Raw genomic sequence first — 17,167 nt, 5'->3', positions numbered from 1 at the left:
TGCGCACATCCACATGTGTAACCTGTTATGTACGATATTATTATCAGATCAGCAATACTCAAGGGAGAGCTTTTTTCTACTGCAACTAAGGTATCACTTATGAGTTTCACTTAGAAATACAACACTATTCATGAGTCAAAACCTGACTACTTTTTAACAGAATTGGTTGACAAACTATGCAGAACAGAGTGGAATGTTAAGCCAGGACCATACTCAAAAGAGTACAGGCAGCTGTAGTCATGAAGTATTTGTTCAAACATGGATGTATTCTGTGTTTTATCATCACAACCAATGATGAAATGTAAAAGCTTTCCTACCACAAAATGTAAAGTGGAACTGAGGACACATTTTAGTCAATAAAACCTAAGAAACTCAGTCTCATTACTAGAACACAAATGGAAAGCCAGGCATGATGCTGCAAACATTTAATCCAAATGGTGCGGAAAGGCTAATCACTGGCCAGGCAGGCTCCACAAAGTAAAAATTCGAGGTTCAGTGATATATCCTTTCTCAAAAAATAAAGTGAAAAATGTTTGAAGAAGACCCACAGAATCAACAAACAAACACACACACACACACACACACACACACACAAAGGCACAAACACACAAGAAAGAAATGCAAACATATATAGAAACATAAAAGAACACATACGCACATTCACATATAAACATGGACACATGCACACACACACAAATGTGAAGGCAGAGGAACAAGAGACAGAATCTAAGTGTACAAAAACAGATCATAGAGCCTTGCTTGATGCTTTGTAAACATACCCTGGTAAGAATGTTTTGTCATATGTTGCAGACTGTGGCAGCCATTAAGGTTGGAAATGCGATGTATGGTTTCAAATAACTCTCTTAGGAAAATCAGTCTCACTGGCATGTGGAAGATGGATTGGAAAGACAGCCCTGAAGGGAGTGCCATAAGAATTGCTAATGTTTCATATGAGTGATGAAGGAGGTCCAGTGTGAGGCAAAAGCAATGTAAAAAGAGAACGAAATGTGATGAAATGTGACATTTATTTAAAATACATAAATAGTATGACTTACAGAAAAATATGAGGAAGATGAAAGAGTTGAGTAGTTGGCTCTCTGTATAGCAATCTCCAATATAATGAGAGAATGGGAAGAGTAAAACAGGAGAATAAATTCAGTGAAGATATTTCAGTGGCTTTGTTCTTGTATTGGTTGTGGTTGTGTTTGTGGGGAGATTGCTGGTGTTATTTGTTTTATGTTATATTGGTACAGATTAAACCCAGAGTAGATGCTGGATAAACACTACTACTGAAGTTAATCTCTAGGCCCTTATGCCAATTTAAAAAATACTGATTTTGAAGGAAGTATATGTGATGTCTAAAAATTAGGTTCATGTATAACTCTAGAGTTCATGAAGAAATGTTAGATGAATGTGAAGCCAACACTATAAAATCGTAAATCAAGTAATATATATGAACACTAGTACTGCCTGAGCAAACCAACAAAGAATAAGGGATAAAAACCATTAACATTTGATTCTTGGCAATAGAAAAATTGAGAAGTAGGTCTAGAAATATAAAACTATTAAAAAGTACATAAGAAAGTGGTACCAAGGGAGTAACAGTGAACCAAAAGCAATTTAGGAAATACAAAGAAAATGAATTTCAATATGAAAAGTGGCCCCACTGTCAATTTTTTAAGGAAGTAAAATAAGACAAAAGAATAAAAGAACACCACAATGAATCTATTGAAGCAGTTTCTAGAAACTCAATAATAACCATAATCAAAGTAGGTGGTATAAACCATTGAAGTAGAATATAAATGAAATACATCATTAAATGCTGCCTTTAGGTTATCAAAGCAGGTGCTGAGACTCATAGACAAACTTTTGATAGAGTGCAGGATATCTTATGAACAAAAGGGGAGATAGAAAGACCTGGAGAGGACAGGAGCTCCACAAAGAGAGCAACAGAACCAAAATATCTGGGCACAGGTTTTTTTTGTTTTTGTTTGTTTGTTTTTGTTTTGTTTTGTTTTGGTTTGGGTTTTTTTTTTTTTTTTTGGAGTCTGATACTCCAACTAAGGACCATTCATTGAAATAACCCCTGCTCTGATGTAGCCCATGGCAACTCAGTATCCAAGTGGGCTCGCCAGTAAGGGGAAGATGGACAATCTCTGACATTAATTCAATGGCTGGCTCTTTGTTCACCTCTCCCTGAGAGGGGGCAGCCTTGCCACGCCACAGGGGAGGGCAATGCAGCCAGTCCTGATGAGACCTGATAAGCTAGGGTCAGATGAAAAGGAAGTAGGACCTCCCCTATCAATGGACTTGGAGAGGGGCATGGGAGGAAATGAGGGAGGGATGGTGGAGTTGGGAGGAAATGAGGGGCAGTGGGCTACAGCTGGGATACAAAGTGAATAAACTGTAATAAAAATGAAAATGCAAAAAATGCTGCCTTTAGTCCACTTTCTCAATCAAGTTTTAAATAATTAATATTGACTTGGTGCTGTGGAATGACTGTGTTCCCTCCTGTACTTGTATGTTGAATCCCTACCCTCTTCTGGGGCAGTATTTACAGACAGGGGCTTTATGAACAAATTAAAGTTACATGAGGTCATAAGGGCAATACTGAGATCTAGTACAACTTGTGTCTTTGTAAGACGAATGTCAGAAAAAGACACAACAGACACAGAAGACAGATCTCCCTCAAGAAAGACACAAGAGATGATGTGATCCCCTGGGAAATGGTAGGAGTCTACAAGCCAAGAGAAGAAGGTTCAGAATGAAATCTGTCTCCCTGGCATCTTTGTTTGACTTTCAGCATCTAGAACTGTAGGAACTGAAAGAAATATATATCTCAGTTGGAGCCATCAATTTTTCCACAATCCCTAGCCCTAACAGCCCTCAGGAATATACTTGGCTTCCATTATGACAAATGTTAGATGGCTAATCCTATGTTGCACATGACACTAAAAATAAGAAATGTGTACAAAAACCTAAAGGGAAAACCCATTTCCAAAAAAAAAAAAGTATTTTCCTATCCATAAACCCTATATGTTTTATTTCTAGTGGAAAGTTAATAAAGGTTTCATACCCATTAGAGAACTGCTTAGATATTTGCATTTATGGGAAGAGAAAATCCCTGATATTAAGCCCTAATATACCAAGACTGGAGGTGAAACCTGAGCACTTCTAGGGGATGAAACTGAAAAAAATTCAATTCCTCTTCTGTTCATTTAACAACCTCAGGGCTATGTAGGCTGAGCAAGAAAAGAACACAATGGTTCCATGAGCAACTTAGATCAAGAGAAATCAGGACAGTTGAGGTCATTGCCTTTGTTGTCTGCTGTAGATGGTAACTCTCTTTAGCTCACTGATGAGTTTGGCCTCCAAGCATCAAAGAAATGCCTTCTCAGGACCAAATTGTGAGCCCCTGGTCTTCTGGCACCAGGCAGTTTAAAATTCAGCACCTGGCAACAAAAAACAACTGTGCTGTTTGCAGTGATTTTCCCAAGAGCCATTTGGATCATGTGGACCATTTTACACATTGTGCTTGCAGCTTGTATGAGTTTATGCCCTGGACCAGAATAAGAATATAGCAGCAGTCAGTCTGGATCTGAGCTAGATAAATAATTAATTGTAAACTCAGCCAGAAGCCAGAACTGCTGGCTTCAGTTGACAGAAGCAACTACTTCCCTGAATCCAATGTTGAGTTCACAGCCTGGGGAAAAGCCCCAGAGTGCTGTGATATTTGCAATGTGTGTAACTGATATATCCTTTTATTTCAACCTTCTGTTTTCCTCAGTGATGCCCGGAGTAGCTTCTGCTGGTTCATGTTGGGTACTTAGTGTTTTCAAAAATGAAGATATTATTTAATTATGTTAATTGTTTAGGACTGACAGAAAGATTGACCTACTTTACTGTAAATGAATTTAAAATACAACCTTTGTATTTAGCCTCAAAGGTCCCATTACATTCATAAAATTGCTAAGACAAGCTAGTCATGAAAGCTCTAAGTTCAAATTTTAAAATGCAAATTTCCCCTTCAGAAAAACAAAGCCAGAAATATTGGCCAGTCATTTATATTTTCCCTTTTTTAAAATTTTTATTTTTATATTAATTACAGTTTATTCACTCTGTATCCCAGCTGTAGCCCCCTTCTTCATTCGATCCCAATACCATCCTCCTTTCCTCATCTCCTCCCATGCCCTTCTCTAAGTTCACTGATAGGGGAGGTCCTCCTTCACTTCCATCTGACCCAAGCATATCAGGTCTCATTAGGACTGCTGGCTGCATTGCCCTCCTCTGTGGCCTGGTAAGGCTGCTCCCCCCTCAGGGGTAGGTGATCAAAGAGCCAGCCACTGAGTTCATGTCAGAGACAGTCCTTGTTCTTCTTACTAGGGAACCCTCTTCGTTACTGAGCTGCCATGGGTTACATCTGTGAAGGGGTTCTAGGTTATATCCATGTATGGTTCTTAGTTGGAGTATCAGTCTCAGAAAAGACCCCTGTGCCCAGATATTTTGGTTCTGCTGGTTTCCCAACTCATTCTAAAGGTATTATACTAATATTCAATTAGAAAAAGAAATGCAAATGTTCTCTTGGTTAAGATAAACCAGCTTTATTCATAATTGCCAAAATCTGGAAAAAACCCAGATGCCCCTCAGTTGAGGAATAGTTAACAGAAATTGTGGTACATTTACACAATGGAATACTACTCAGCAATTAAAAACGAGAAAAATCATGAAATTGCAGGCAAATGGTGGGAACTAGATCATCCTGAGTGAGGATATCTCAGAAGCAGAAAGATACACATGGTATACACTCACTTATAAGTGGATATTAGACATATAATAATAGGATAAACATACTAAAATCTGCACACCTAAAGAAGCTAAGTTGGAAGGAGGACCCAGAATAAGATGCTTAATCCTCATTCAGAAAGGCAAATGGGATAGACATCAGAAGAGGGAGAAAACGAGTAACAGGACAGGAGCCTGCCACAGAGGGTCTCTGAAAGACCCTATGCAGCAGGGTATCAAAGCAGATACTGAGACTCATAGCCAAACTTTAGGCAGAGTGCAGGGAATCTTATGACAAAAGGGGGAGATGACAGACCTGGAGGTTCTTTAAAAAGGACCATGGACCGTGCATGGTGATACATTAGAAATCCTGTGTAGATGTAGCCCATGACAGCTCAGTATCCAAATGAGTTCCCTAATAGGGGGAACAAGGACTGTCTCTGACATGAACTCAGTAGCTGGCTCTTTGATCACCTTCCCCTGAGGGGAGAAAACAGACCACAGTGGATGACAAATCAACCAGTCTTGATGAGACCTGATAAGCTAGGGTCAGATGGAAGTGGAGGAGGACCTTCACTATCAGTGGACTTGGGGAGGGGCTTGGAAGGAGAAAAGGGAAGGAGGGTGTAATTGGGAGGGGATGAAGGAGGGGGCTACAGCTTTGATACAAAGTGAATAAATTTAATAAATAAAATAATAAATTTATTAAATTTTAAAAATTTAATGGCACTTTACGTACAAATGGGAAACCAAATAAAAATACCCACTAACTGGAAAAAAAAATAAATCAGGCAACTACATAAATACAGATTACTATATTCAGAAATATCAGCACCTGAATTTTCTTTTTTTGCTCAGTGATTTTTGGGAAGGTAAGAATGAAAAAACAAACAAAACCCAGCATATATATGCACACATATATATGTGTGTGCGTGTGTGTGTGTATGCGTATATATAAATATATATATACATTATTGATCAAGGCTATATGTTCACTTGAAGTCCCATGATGTTCCTTGACTTTCTCTAGGAGTATGTAAAAGACCTGATAACAGAATATCAGTCTAGCAACCCTAGTTTTTCCTGAAGTCCTACTACTACTTACAGAATTCTCTGAGTATAGAGAACTGTCCTTTAAAAGCGCCTGATCTACCAGCATCGTCCCCTCAGTAGTACTAACTTGCTGTGGCTGGAGATGCCCTCTTCACTCTCCTGTCCATCTAACTGATTGCTTCCATGTCTATATCCTTTTGCAGTAAGTAATGACAGAGATCACAATGTTTCTGAAATTTTTATTCAGGCAACAAAATCTCCGAGACAAAGAAACAGTAAGACTCAGTCACGTTACATAGAGAAATGGGTAAGGAAGACCACAGGGAGAGAAAATTCAAACTGCAAAACAAAAATCAAAGTCAAAATTTTTACCACCACCATGCTAGTGGCTTAAAATGAACACATGCATACGTGTCAAATTTTGGGCATATTGTTTATATAGCATGTCACCAAAAAATGGAATCTGACTTCCTTGTTAACACTTTACATATATATATATATATATATATATATATATATATATATATATATATATATATATATATATGATATGTATAGTAATAAATATTACATATTAGTGTGTAGACACATAGGAACAGAGAAATGTATTTTTCACAAAGTCAACTAGCCTAGGTAGTCATACCTCACATGTAAAATAGAGTGCCCCCAAAATATCATAAGTTTCCAGCCCTGTTCCTTTCTGTCATTTCTGCCTCCTGCCCAAGGGATCTCCTTTCTTATATCACAGTTTCTTGTGACTCCAGTGAACACTGCCTCTCAACCTCTTTTTGAGGCATTTGCAGTATTGACTTTTAAGATTCATTATTCAACACGCTGTCTTTCTAAACTCCTATCAATTTCCTATTGTGAAAAAGTTATACATCGTATCATGTGTCACTGCAAAGAGTCCCTCAATATTATTCAAACCCATTTTTACTGGAATTTTGTATATTCTTACTAAAGAAATATTATTAAATTGAAAAAAGGTGGTCTCAATTCAATTGCAAACCATTGTGTTAGACACAGATGCTTATTAAACTTGAGGCAGACCCATATTTACCACAATGTGTGGGGAAGAGATGAGTCTGCTACAGTATGAAGGAAGGCTCCTCTGCAGCAAAGAGGGCATGAGATCAACACTTTAAATCCTGCTTCATTTATCACTATTGCATGGAATTGATTTTCTGTCCTTAGAAAACAAGATATTTTGTAACTGAGCCACCAGAAGGGAACATGGTTTGACTCCAAACTTTTTTTTTTTTAAGGAAAAGGAGGTGTGCGTGGATTTGAGAGTAGTTGTGAGAGGAAGTTTACTATGATTCAAATACACTGAATGAAATTCTGCAAGAATTAATAATATTATTTGAATTTTAAAAAGAAAAGCAGGCCGTATTTTTTCCAAACTAAATGCAAATTAGATCTCCCTAAGATTAAAACACCTTCATGGTAATTTTATAATTTTTTTCCTTACTTTTTTTCCTTAGTTATTGTAACACAAATTTACTATCTTTGATTTATGGAATTTTCCGAAAGTCCCAACTCTTCACTCATACAATGTTTCTAATTATTGTCATGACTAAACCAAACACTTATATCAAAAGATATAGTATCCAATCTTGCATTTAGAAACACATGGAAACATACCTCAAAATACTCAAATATGAAATCAGGGAAGCCTTAAAAATATATCCTTTTGTACTCTGTGTGATGAGGGATGGGAGGTGCATCAGCTGTACAGCATAGTAGGATGCAGTGTGGACCCAGGCACATTGACAAGGAACTGTAGGTTGAGCCAGGAACCCTTTCCATGAAGCTCCTTAGCACACAGAAAATTCACTGCAACAACATTTTACAAAATCTTGCTTTTACAAAATTTTATTTTAAAGACATAAAATTGAATTCTGATGTCCTATAATGAAAAATAAAATGTCATATCAATTTTATTTATTTTTTTATCTTTCTATCTATGTATTTATTTCAATTTATTTACTTTGTATCCGGCTGTAGTCCAACCCTCATCACCTTCCAGTCCCACTCACCCTTCCTCTTCTCCTCCTATGTCCCTCCCTTAGTTCATTGATATGGGAGGACCTCCTCCCTTCTATCTGACTCTAGCCTACAAGGTCTCATCTGGGCTGGCTGCAAAATCATCTTCCTCTGTCCTGTCAAGGCTGCACCCCTAGAAATGGAACTCAGAGAGCCATCCATTGAGTTCATATCAGAGACAGTCCCTCATCTCCGTACTAAGGAACTCACTTGGAAACTGAGTAGATTATGGGATTCATGTGAGCAGGAAGTCTAGGTGACCTCTCCATGCATGGTCCTTGATTGCAGTATCTTATCTGTCTCTGCAAGCACCGTGAGCCCAGGTTTTTTGGCTCTGTTGGTCTCCTTGTAGAGCTACTGTCTCCTCCAGGTCTTTCTATCTCCCCATTATTCCATGAGTTTCCTGTACTCTGCCCAAACTTTGATTAGGAGTCTCTGCATCTGCTTCCATACCCTGATAGGTAGAATCTTTTTGAGGCCCCCTGTGAAAAGCTCCCGTCCTGTTCCCTGTCTTCTCCTACTTCTGATGTGTATCATGTTTGCCCTTCTGAGACTAAGCCCCATCCCTAGGGTCCTCCTTGTTGTTTAGCTTCTTTGGGACTATAGATTTTAGTATGTTTATTCTATATCATATGTCTAATATCCACTTATAAGTGAGTATATACCATATGTGTTTTTCTGCTTCTGGATGATGTGTTTTTCTGCTTCACTCAGGATGATCTTTTCTAGTTCCACCCATTTCCCTGAAAATTTCACAATTTCCTTGTTTTTAATTGCTGAGTAGTATTCCATTGTGTAAATGTAACACAATTTCTGTAACCATTCCTCAGGTGGGGGACATCTAGGTTGTTTCCAAATTCTGGCTCTTATGGACAAAGCTGCTATGAACATGGTTGTGTTAATGTCATTGTTGTATGGTTGTATATATGCCCAGGAGTGGTATAGCTGGATCTTAAGGTAGCGCAATTCTTAATTTTCTGAGAAAGTGCCAGTTTGACTTCCAAAGATGTGTACAAGGTTATATTCCCACCAGCAGTGGAGGAGGGTTCCCTTTTTCCACATCCTCTCTAGCATGTATCATCCCTTGAGTTTTTGGTCTTAGCTATTCTGATGGGTATGAGGTGTGATCTCAGGGTTCTTGGGAGTTGCCATTTCCCTGACGACTAAGGACATTGAGCATTTCTTTAAGTGTTTCTCTGTCATTTGGTATCCCTTTGTTTTGAATTCTCTGTTTAGCTCTGTAGCTCATTTTTTTAAATTGGATTACTTGGTTTGTTGCTGTTTAACTTCTTCAGTTCTTTATATATTCTAGATATTATCCCTCTGTCAGATGTAGAGTTGGTGAACATCTTTCCCAGACTGTAGGCTGTTGCTTTGTTCTGTTGACAATGTTCTTTGCTTTACAGAAGCATTTTAGTTTCATGAGGTCCCAATTATTGACTATTGATCTTAGAGGCTGTGCTGCTGGTGTTATGTTCATGAACTTGTCTCTTGTGCCAATGAGTTCAAGGCTCTTCTCCAATTTTTCTTCTAACAGATTTAGTATGCCTGGTTTTATGTTGAGGTTCTTGATCCACTTGGACTTTAATTTTGTGCAGGGTGATAAGTATGGATTTATTTGCAGTTTTCTACATGTAGAAATCCAGATAAACTAGCACCTAAACAAAGTAAAAGCAATATGCAGCAAGCCTATAGGGAATATCAAACTAAATGGAGAGAAACTTAAATTAATCCCACTGAAATAAGGGACTAGGCAAGGCTGCCCACACCATTTTAATACCTAACAAAATAGATGTCAAACCAATACTAATCAGAAAGGATAGGGAAGAACATAGAAATGGAAAAATCCACAAAGATGACATTTCAATTCTTAATATCTATGCACCAATCAAAGGACCCAAATTTTTTTTAAGTAAAATGCTACTACAATTTAAATCACACATTGATCCTCACATGCTAATAGTGGGAGACTTCAATACCCCCTCTCACCAATGGACAGGTCATCCAGACAAACTAAACAGAGTAATACTTGAGATAACAGTCGTTATAAACTAAATGGGCCTAAGGGATATTACAGATTTCACCCAAACACAAAAGAACTGTAAGCTTAAGTAAACCCTTTCCTTTCCCACCAGAAAAAGTATAATTTGAAACAATGAAAGAAAATTGTAACTTTAAACAAAAAGTAAACTCTCAAAATATATTTTCAGATATATCTTACCAATGTAAGATACATAAATATATAAATCTACACACATGTAGGAAACAGAAAATTTTATATAGTGTTTTTAAATTTAAATTTTTTATTTAAAGTATTTAATTTAAATTTATTTAATTCTATTTAAATTATTTAAATAGACAAATGAGGTTGTACCTTTTTACATGGGGTCTTGTGATGATTTTAGACATATATATGTAGCTATATACATACTATATATATTAGATATTATATATAATATGATGTTTAAATCTAGGTAAATATATTTACTTACTCACACTATTGGATCTATTGTTTTCCTTGTGGCAACATTCAAAGACACTTATTTCTAAGTTTTCTGACCAAATACACTGTATTATACCTACATGAATTCACCTACGTACTCTAAAACAACAAAATGTATTTCTCCAATCTCATTGTAACTACAGAGGATTTTAAGATTTTATGTATATGATCATTTTGTCTGGGTGGATGTCTGTGCATCGCATGTGTGTCTAGTGCCTGCATACGACAGAAACGTGTGTGAATCCTTTGAAACTAAAGTTAAAACTGGTTGTGTCACTGACTTTTGTGGGTGATGGAACTGAACCCAGGTCCTATAAAATAGTAGCTATTTCTTAACCTCTGAACTATCTCTCTAGCCCTACAACTACAGAGAATTTTTAATTATGCATTTGCTGTTGTCATTCATGTTTTATTACTTGTTTGATTTAGGTTGGAGAAAGGAAGAGACATTTTTTGTTTGATACAGGCAGTCTGGAACTCACTCTGAAGCCCAAGTGGAAAACTGAGTGTTTGTGGATGGTGAGGTTACATGTTTTATTCTTGTGCTATATTTTTTTCTTTCTGAAATTTTTTACAACTATTTTAATAAGAATTTTTATAATTTTTATTTTTTATATTAATTACAGTTTATTTACTTTGTATCCCAGCTATAGCCCCCTCCTTCATTCCCTCCCAATCCCACCCTCCCTCCTTTATCTCCTTCCTGCCTCTCTCTAAGTCTACTGAGAGGGGAGGTCTTCTTCTCCTTCCATCTGATCCTAGTTTATCAGGTCTCATCAGAACTGCTGCAATGTTCTCCTCTGTGGCCTAACAAGGTTGCTCCTCCCTCAGGGCAGGGGGGAGGTTGTCAAAAAGCCAGCCACTGAGTTCATGTTAGAGACAGTCCTTGTTCCCCTTACTAGGGTATCCACTTGGATACTGAGCTGCCATGGTCTACATCCAAGCAGGGGTTCTAGATTATATCTATGCATGGTCCTTGGTTGGTGATACAGTCTCAGAAAAGAGCTCTGTGCCCAGATATATTTGGTCCTTGTGGCACTCCTGTTCTCTCCTGGTCTTACTAACTTCTCCTTATTTTATAAGATTCCCTGCAATCTGCCCAAGGTTTGGTTATGAGTCTCAGCATCTGCTCTGATTCACTGCTAGGTAGAGTTTTTCAGAGGTCCTCTATGGTAGGCTCTTGCCCTGTTTCTTGTTTTCTCATACTTCCAATGTCCATTCCATTTGTTTTCCTAACTAAGGATCGATCATCAAATATTCACTTGTTTCTTCAGTGTACCTGGGAAGATACTAAATTATTGGTATATACATGGCAGTAAGCTTATTACCATTTTCTCTGACCTTCAGCCACTAACGCAACAGAAACTATTATGGAGAATTAGGAAAGTAGGCCACAGAAGATGACAATGCAGCCATTCCTGATGGGATCTGATAGACTAAGATCAGAAAGAAGGAAAGGAGGACCTCCCCTATCAGTGGACTTGGGAGGGGCAAGCAAGAAGAAGGGGGAGGGAGGGTAAGACTGGGAGGGGAGGAGGGGCTTATGGGGAGATACAACATGAATAAACTGTAATTAATAAAAAATAAAAAAGATAAAAAAAGAAAAGCTATTTCTAATGAGTGAATGGGCATTTCTTTTTTAAATTTAATTATATTTATATATTTATTTATTACAATTTATTCACTTTGTATCCCGGCTGCAGCTCCCTTCATTGTCTCCTCCCAGCCCCACCTACCCTCCCTCTTCAACCCCTATGCTTTTTCCCTAGTACCCTGATAGGACAGGTCCTCCTCCCCTTCCATCTCACCCTAGCCTATCAGGTCTCATCAAGGCTGGCTGCATCATCTTCCTCTGTGTCCTGGCAAGGTTACATCCCCCCAGGAGGAGGTGATCAAAGAGCCAGCCACTGAGTTCATGTCAGAGACAGCCCCTGTATCCCTTACTAGGGAACCCACTTAGAAACTGAACAGCCAATGGGCTTTCTTTGAGCAGGGGGTCTAGGTCCTCTCCATGCATGGTCCTTGGTTGGAGTATCAGTTCCTGCAGGCTCCCCTGGACCCAGGTATTTTGGCTCTGTTGTTCTCCTTCTGGAGTTCCTGTCCCCTCCAGGTCTTTCCCTATCCCTCTTCTTCTATATGGTTTCTGTCACTCTGTCCAATATACTCACTTATGAGTGGGTATTAGCCATATAATATAGGATAAACATACTAAAATCAATAGTCCTAAAGAAGCTGAACAATAAAGATGCTTAATCCTCATTCAGAAGGGCAAACAGGATAGACATGGGAAGTAGAAGACAAGGAATAGGACAGGAGCCCTCCACAGAGGACCTCTGAAAGACTCTACCCATCAGGGCATCAATGGAGACACTGAGTGGGCATCTCTTTAAGCAGCAGTGGAAGGAGGTATAAATTATCTTAAAATCGTTGTGTAAGATTTGGAGGAGAGGAAAGAGAATTTTTCCTGAAGAACAACAAAGAATTCAGGGAAATTTTTATATTATGCAGATTTTGGTGAAAGATTCTTTGGTGAAAAGAATATGAAGAAAGGAGAGACAGGATTAAAGCAGGATTATGGGGGAAGGAATGAATCCTCAGGACTAATTATGGGGTGCAAACAGTCTAAGGTTTTATGCTCACCAAATTTTCTGATTTCTTAGGGTCATCTCATTTCTTGGGTCCAGTTTTATTGCTATTTGCAACTCTCCACAAGCTGTGCTTAGGATTTTCCAGGTGGATCACAATGCCTCTCTGTGCTCTCTACCTGGCTAAAATGAACTGCCAATGGCTCTCATTATGGAACAGCGTTAACCTGTGCCAATCGCAGTGCAGAATTATTTGGCTCTAAATGAAAGTGTTCTGTTTATTCAAATGTAAGACGTAAAATATGAGGCTGGTTTGATTTAAACATGTGCTCTAAAAGAGGGGAAAAGAGGTGGAAAATAATGCTTCTGTTATCTGTTTGATTTAGCAAAATTGAGTCTTGGGTAAAAAGACACTTGAAATCTAGTCTGTGATTCTTTTTTTACTATTATTATTCTTAACAAACATATTGGTTTAGAGAGAAAAAGAAAGAAGAAATTGCCCAGGATTCACAATTCTAATGTTTGCCCTTTCTTTTTATGATTACAGTTTGTAACAACATTCAACAAGAATGTTCACTGCTTGGCGATCCCCAAAGGTAGAGTTTCAAGACAGGTTCTTGACACTGTCTATAAACACACTTTCTATCAACCACACTTCCCACTTCCTTGGATATTGTGACATAAACATCAGTTAGTTAAATCTAGTTGCAGCTACCCTTGAGAACATCAAGTTTAAGCCATGATTATATACAGACTAACAACACTACTCATGGGAGTTAGTCCTAGCACTCAATGCCTGTTCAGCTCAAGCATGCCACCAGCAGTAGGGAAACAGAAAGGCAAAGCAGGGAGATCATCATTCTACTTTTATTATATTTTGCACACACTATGTATACAAATTAACAAAGAGATTTCCTATTTTTTATGTATATTCACTGATTGACTACTGGATATGTTAGTGAGATATTAATCCTGTCTACCGGATAATCTTCAGTAATACACAGGTAAAGTAAAAAAATGAGGGAGGGAGGGACTGGGAGGGAATGAGGGATCGGGACACGGCTGGGATACAGAGTTAATAAAATGTAACTGATAAGAAAAAATAAAATTAAAAAAAAAAGATGAATGGAGAGAGAAAGGGGAGAAAGGCAAAACACAAAACCTCCTTTACCCTCATAAAAAGTGCTCAAATGCTTTTCATCATGACTCGGTTTTTTCCCTCTAAATGACACCCTTAAGAAATGCACAACTCCCAGACTCTACGAAAATTTGCATTCTTGTGGTTAAAGAAGTCCGTGTGAAATCTTTAAGTAAACCCTAAGAGCTTCATAACTGAGACTCAAATGTCAGTGTTGTTGCTTGATCATTAAACATGGTTTCAGCTGTGGTTTGTGGTCTCTTGTAAACTAAGCCTTGTGGAAAGAGTCCGTGTTTACAGCTCATTTGTGATGCTTGGTGAGGGAATGTATCACACCAGCTTTGCTGCTTCATGGAAACATTCTTCTAATTTGTAAGCTGCCTTTTCCATATATTTCTTCCATTATGTGGACACAATGCAATTCTGAAGCCGTAAGTCTTTGGAAGTTGTTTCTGAGATCATAAATTCAATGATTGATGGGAGAAAATAACCTATGAAGACTGCCCTGAGCCCAAGACCTCTCTGAGCACCCCAACCTTTTGCCTGCTCCCAGCCATTTTTTTGCCTGCACCCATTTTCTTTATTCCGTGTTCATTGAACCTTCTTTCCCTGACCTTCACCTGTTCTTCATTCAGCTCCCACCCATTTATTTCAGCACCATGTACTTTTGCTCATTTTGCATGAAGGCAGATTATCTGGTCTCTTCTGTTACAGCTGACCTCAGTTTCCCTGACAAGTGACAAAGAGACTTTAAGTATGCATGAGAATTAGGTATTAATTGCTTTTCTCCATTCACAGAACTCATCACAAGTGACAACTGCTGCATCATTTTCTTCCTGTGGTTTCCTTGTTAACTGAATTTCTTCTTCCTCTGTGAAACATAAGCTTGGCCATCATAGCAATCCCGACTCTCTTTACCATTTTACGTTCAACACATAGTATTATGTTTGGAGGAGTGTAAACACACACACACACACACACACACATACATATATATATATATATATATATATATATACATAACTATATAGAATGTTTGAATGAATGTTCTCACTTCAAGCAAGCTGAGCATAGTGTTAGAGTTCTTTTTATAGCTAAGCCTAAATAGGTGTAAATAACAAGAATAAGTCACACTACCACCATCTGCTGTAGCGGTTAATGAGCAATAAAGGTAGAGAAGAGGTAATTTCTGAACTTTATTAGTTTGGTGAATAATGTACTTGGTATTCAAACTCTCACTACTTTTTCCCATTAGTGAACAATAGATTCAAGAGTAAAACAATGTCCCCCAGCCTGTATTGCTCTTGGAAAAATAGAAGAAAGGTTAAAGTTTCTTGACATTTGACTAACCCCATGTTCTTAGTGTATATATGCAGCAACCCCACAAGGTTATGGTACACTTATCTCTTTAAACATGAACCAAAGCAGTGGAGTGACTGGAACCTTATTTTTTATTCCTTTAGATGTGTGTTCTGAATCCATAAATAGGAACAATGTAACTTTGATAAATAAAGATGAGAGGTCATGTTACTTCATGCTTCCTAGTTGCCTGCTTTCGTCAGGCTTCACTTTTTGGTTAGTTTTGTAACTACCAAGACTTTCTTACTATAACAGTTACCAGTTAGCTACCATTAACATTGTTTATTCATCAAAGCTGTCTAACTGCAGGCAAATAGAAAATATCATCCTGGGTGAGGTAATCCAGACCCAAAAAGACACACTTGGTAGGTACTCACTCATAAATGGGTATTAGCCATATAATGTATAACTGTACTAAAACTCACAGACCCAAAGAAGATAAGTAGCAAGGAGGACCCACAGGAGGATACTTGAATACCACTAAGAAGAGGAGATATAATAGGTGGAAGAGGTAGATGGAGAGAGAACTGCATGAGAGAGGAGGTGGAGAAGTGAAACAGGGACATCAGATGTGGAGAGGACAGGGATGGGAGTCAGAGGGCTGGGATAGAGAAGGGAAATTGGTATTGAAGCATCTCTCAGACACACTGGAAACCTTGGATGGGGGAGCTCCTAGAAAGATATGGAGGTGACCCTAGTTGAGACTATTTTTAGAGGAGATACTGAGACTGAAGTGATCACATCCTGTAGCCTAGCAGGACTTCCAGTGGAGGGAGGGGCACACCAACCACCCACAAACCCCTCCACACAAAATTTGTCCTGTGTACAAGATGTGCAGGGATTAAAAAAAAAAAAAAAAAACAGAACAGAGATTGGGGATATGACCAAACTTGAGACTCACCCCATGAGAAAGACCTAACCTCTGACACTATTAATGATACTCTGCTATGACTGTAGATAGGAACCCAGCATAACTATCATCTGAGAGCTTCATCCAGCAGGTAATGGAAACAGATGCAGAGTCCCACAGCCAAACATGAGGCAGAACACAGGGACTTTTGTGGAAAAGCTGGGAGTGAGGGTTGAGGGGGCAGAGACATCAAGGACACCACAAGAAGGCCAGGTTAACCAACTAACCTGGGCCCATGGAGGCTCATAGGAACTGAACCGCCAAACAAAGAACATGCATGGAATGGTCTTAGGTCCCCTACATATATGAAGCTGATGGACTGCTTAATACTCAAGTGGAACTCCTAACAATTGGAGTGGGGACTGCCTCTGAGGAGAACTCTGTTTCCTCCCTCTGGGTCACATTTCCCTAGTAAGGCTGCCTTGTCTTGCCTCAGTGAAAGAAGAGGTAGTTAGTTCTGATGCGACTTGATGTGCCAGGGTGGGTTGTTACCTGGGTGTATGAAGGAATTAGGTGGGAGGGTGGGTCTAGGAGAAAAAAAGAGAGTGGGGCTATGTTTGGGATGTAAAATTAATGAATAAATAAATTAATGAAAAAAGAAAGTACATTTTTAAAAGTATTTTAAGTTTTTTTTCCAAAATGTTATGAAATAGACCATTTTATGTGTTGTTGTTATTAAAGGTCATTAAACATAATTAAAAGTTCTCAATTTTCAAAAATGAAAAAAAAGAAATCTGCATCCCAAAATGTCATGGTCCTATATAAAGTAATTATTTATTTTCCATTTTCTA

This window comes from Psammomys obesus, unplaced genomic scaffold, assembly GCF_907164565.1.
Source record: "Psammomys obesus unplaced genomic scaffold, mPsaObe1.curated_primary_1811, whole genome shotgun sequence".
Classification (NCBI taxonomy): Eukaryota; Metazoa; Chordata; class Mammalia; order Rodentia; family Muridae; genus Psammomys; species Psammomys obesus.
This window is presented reverse-complemented; position numbering follows the sequence as displayed.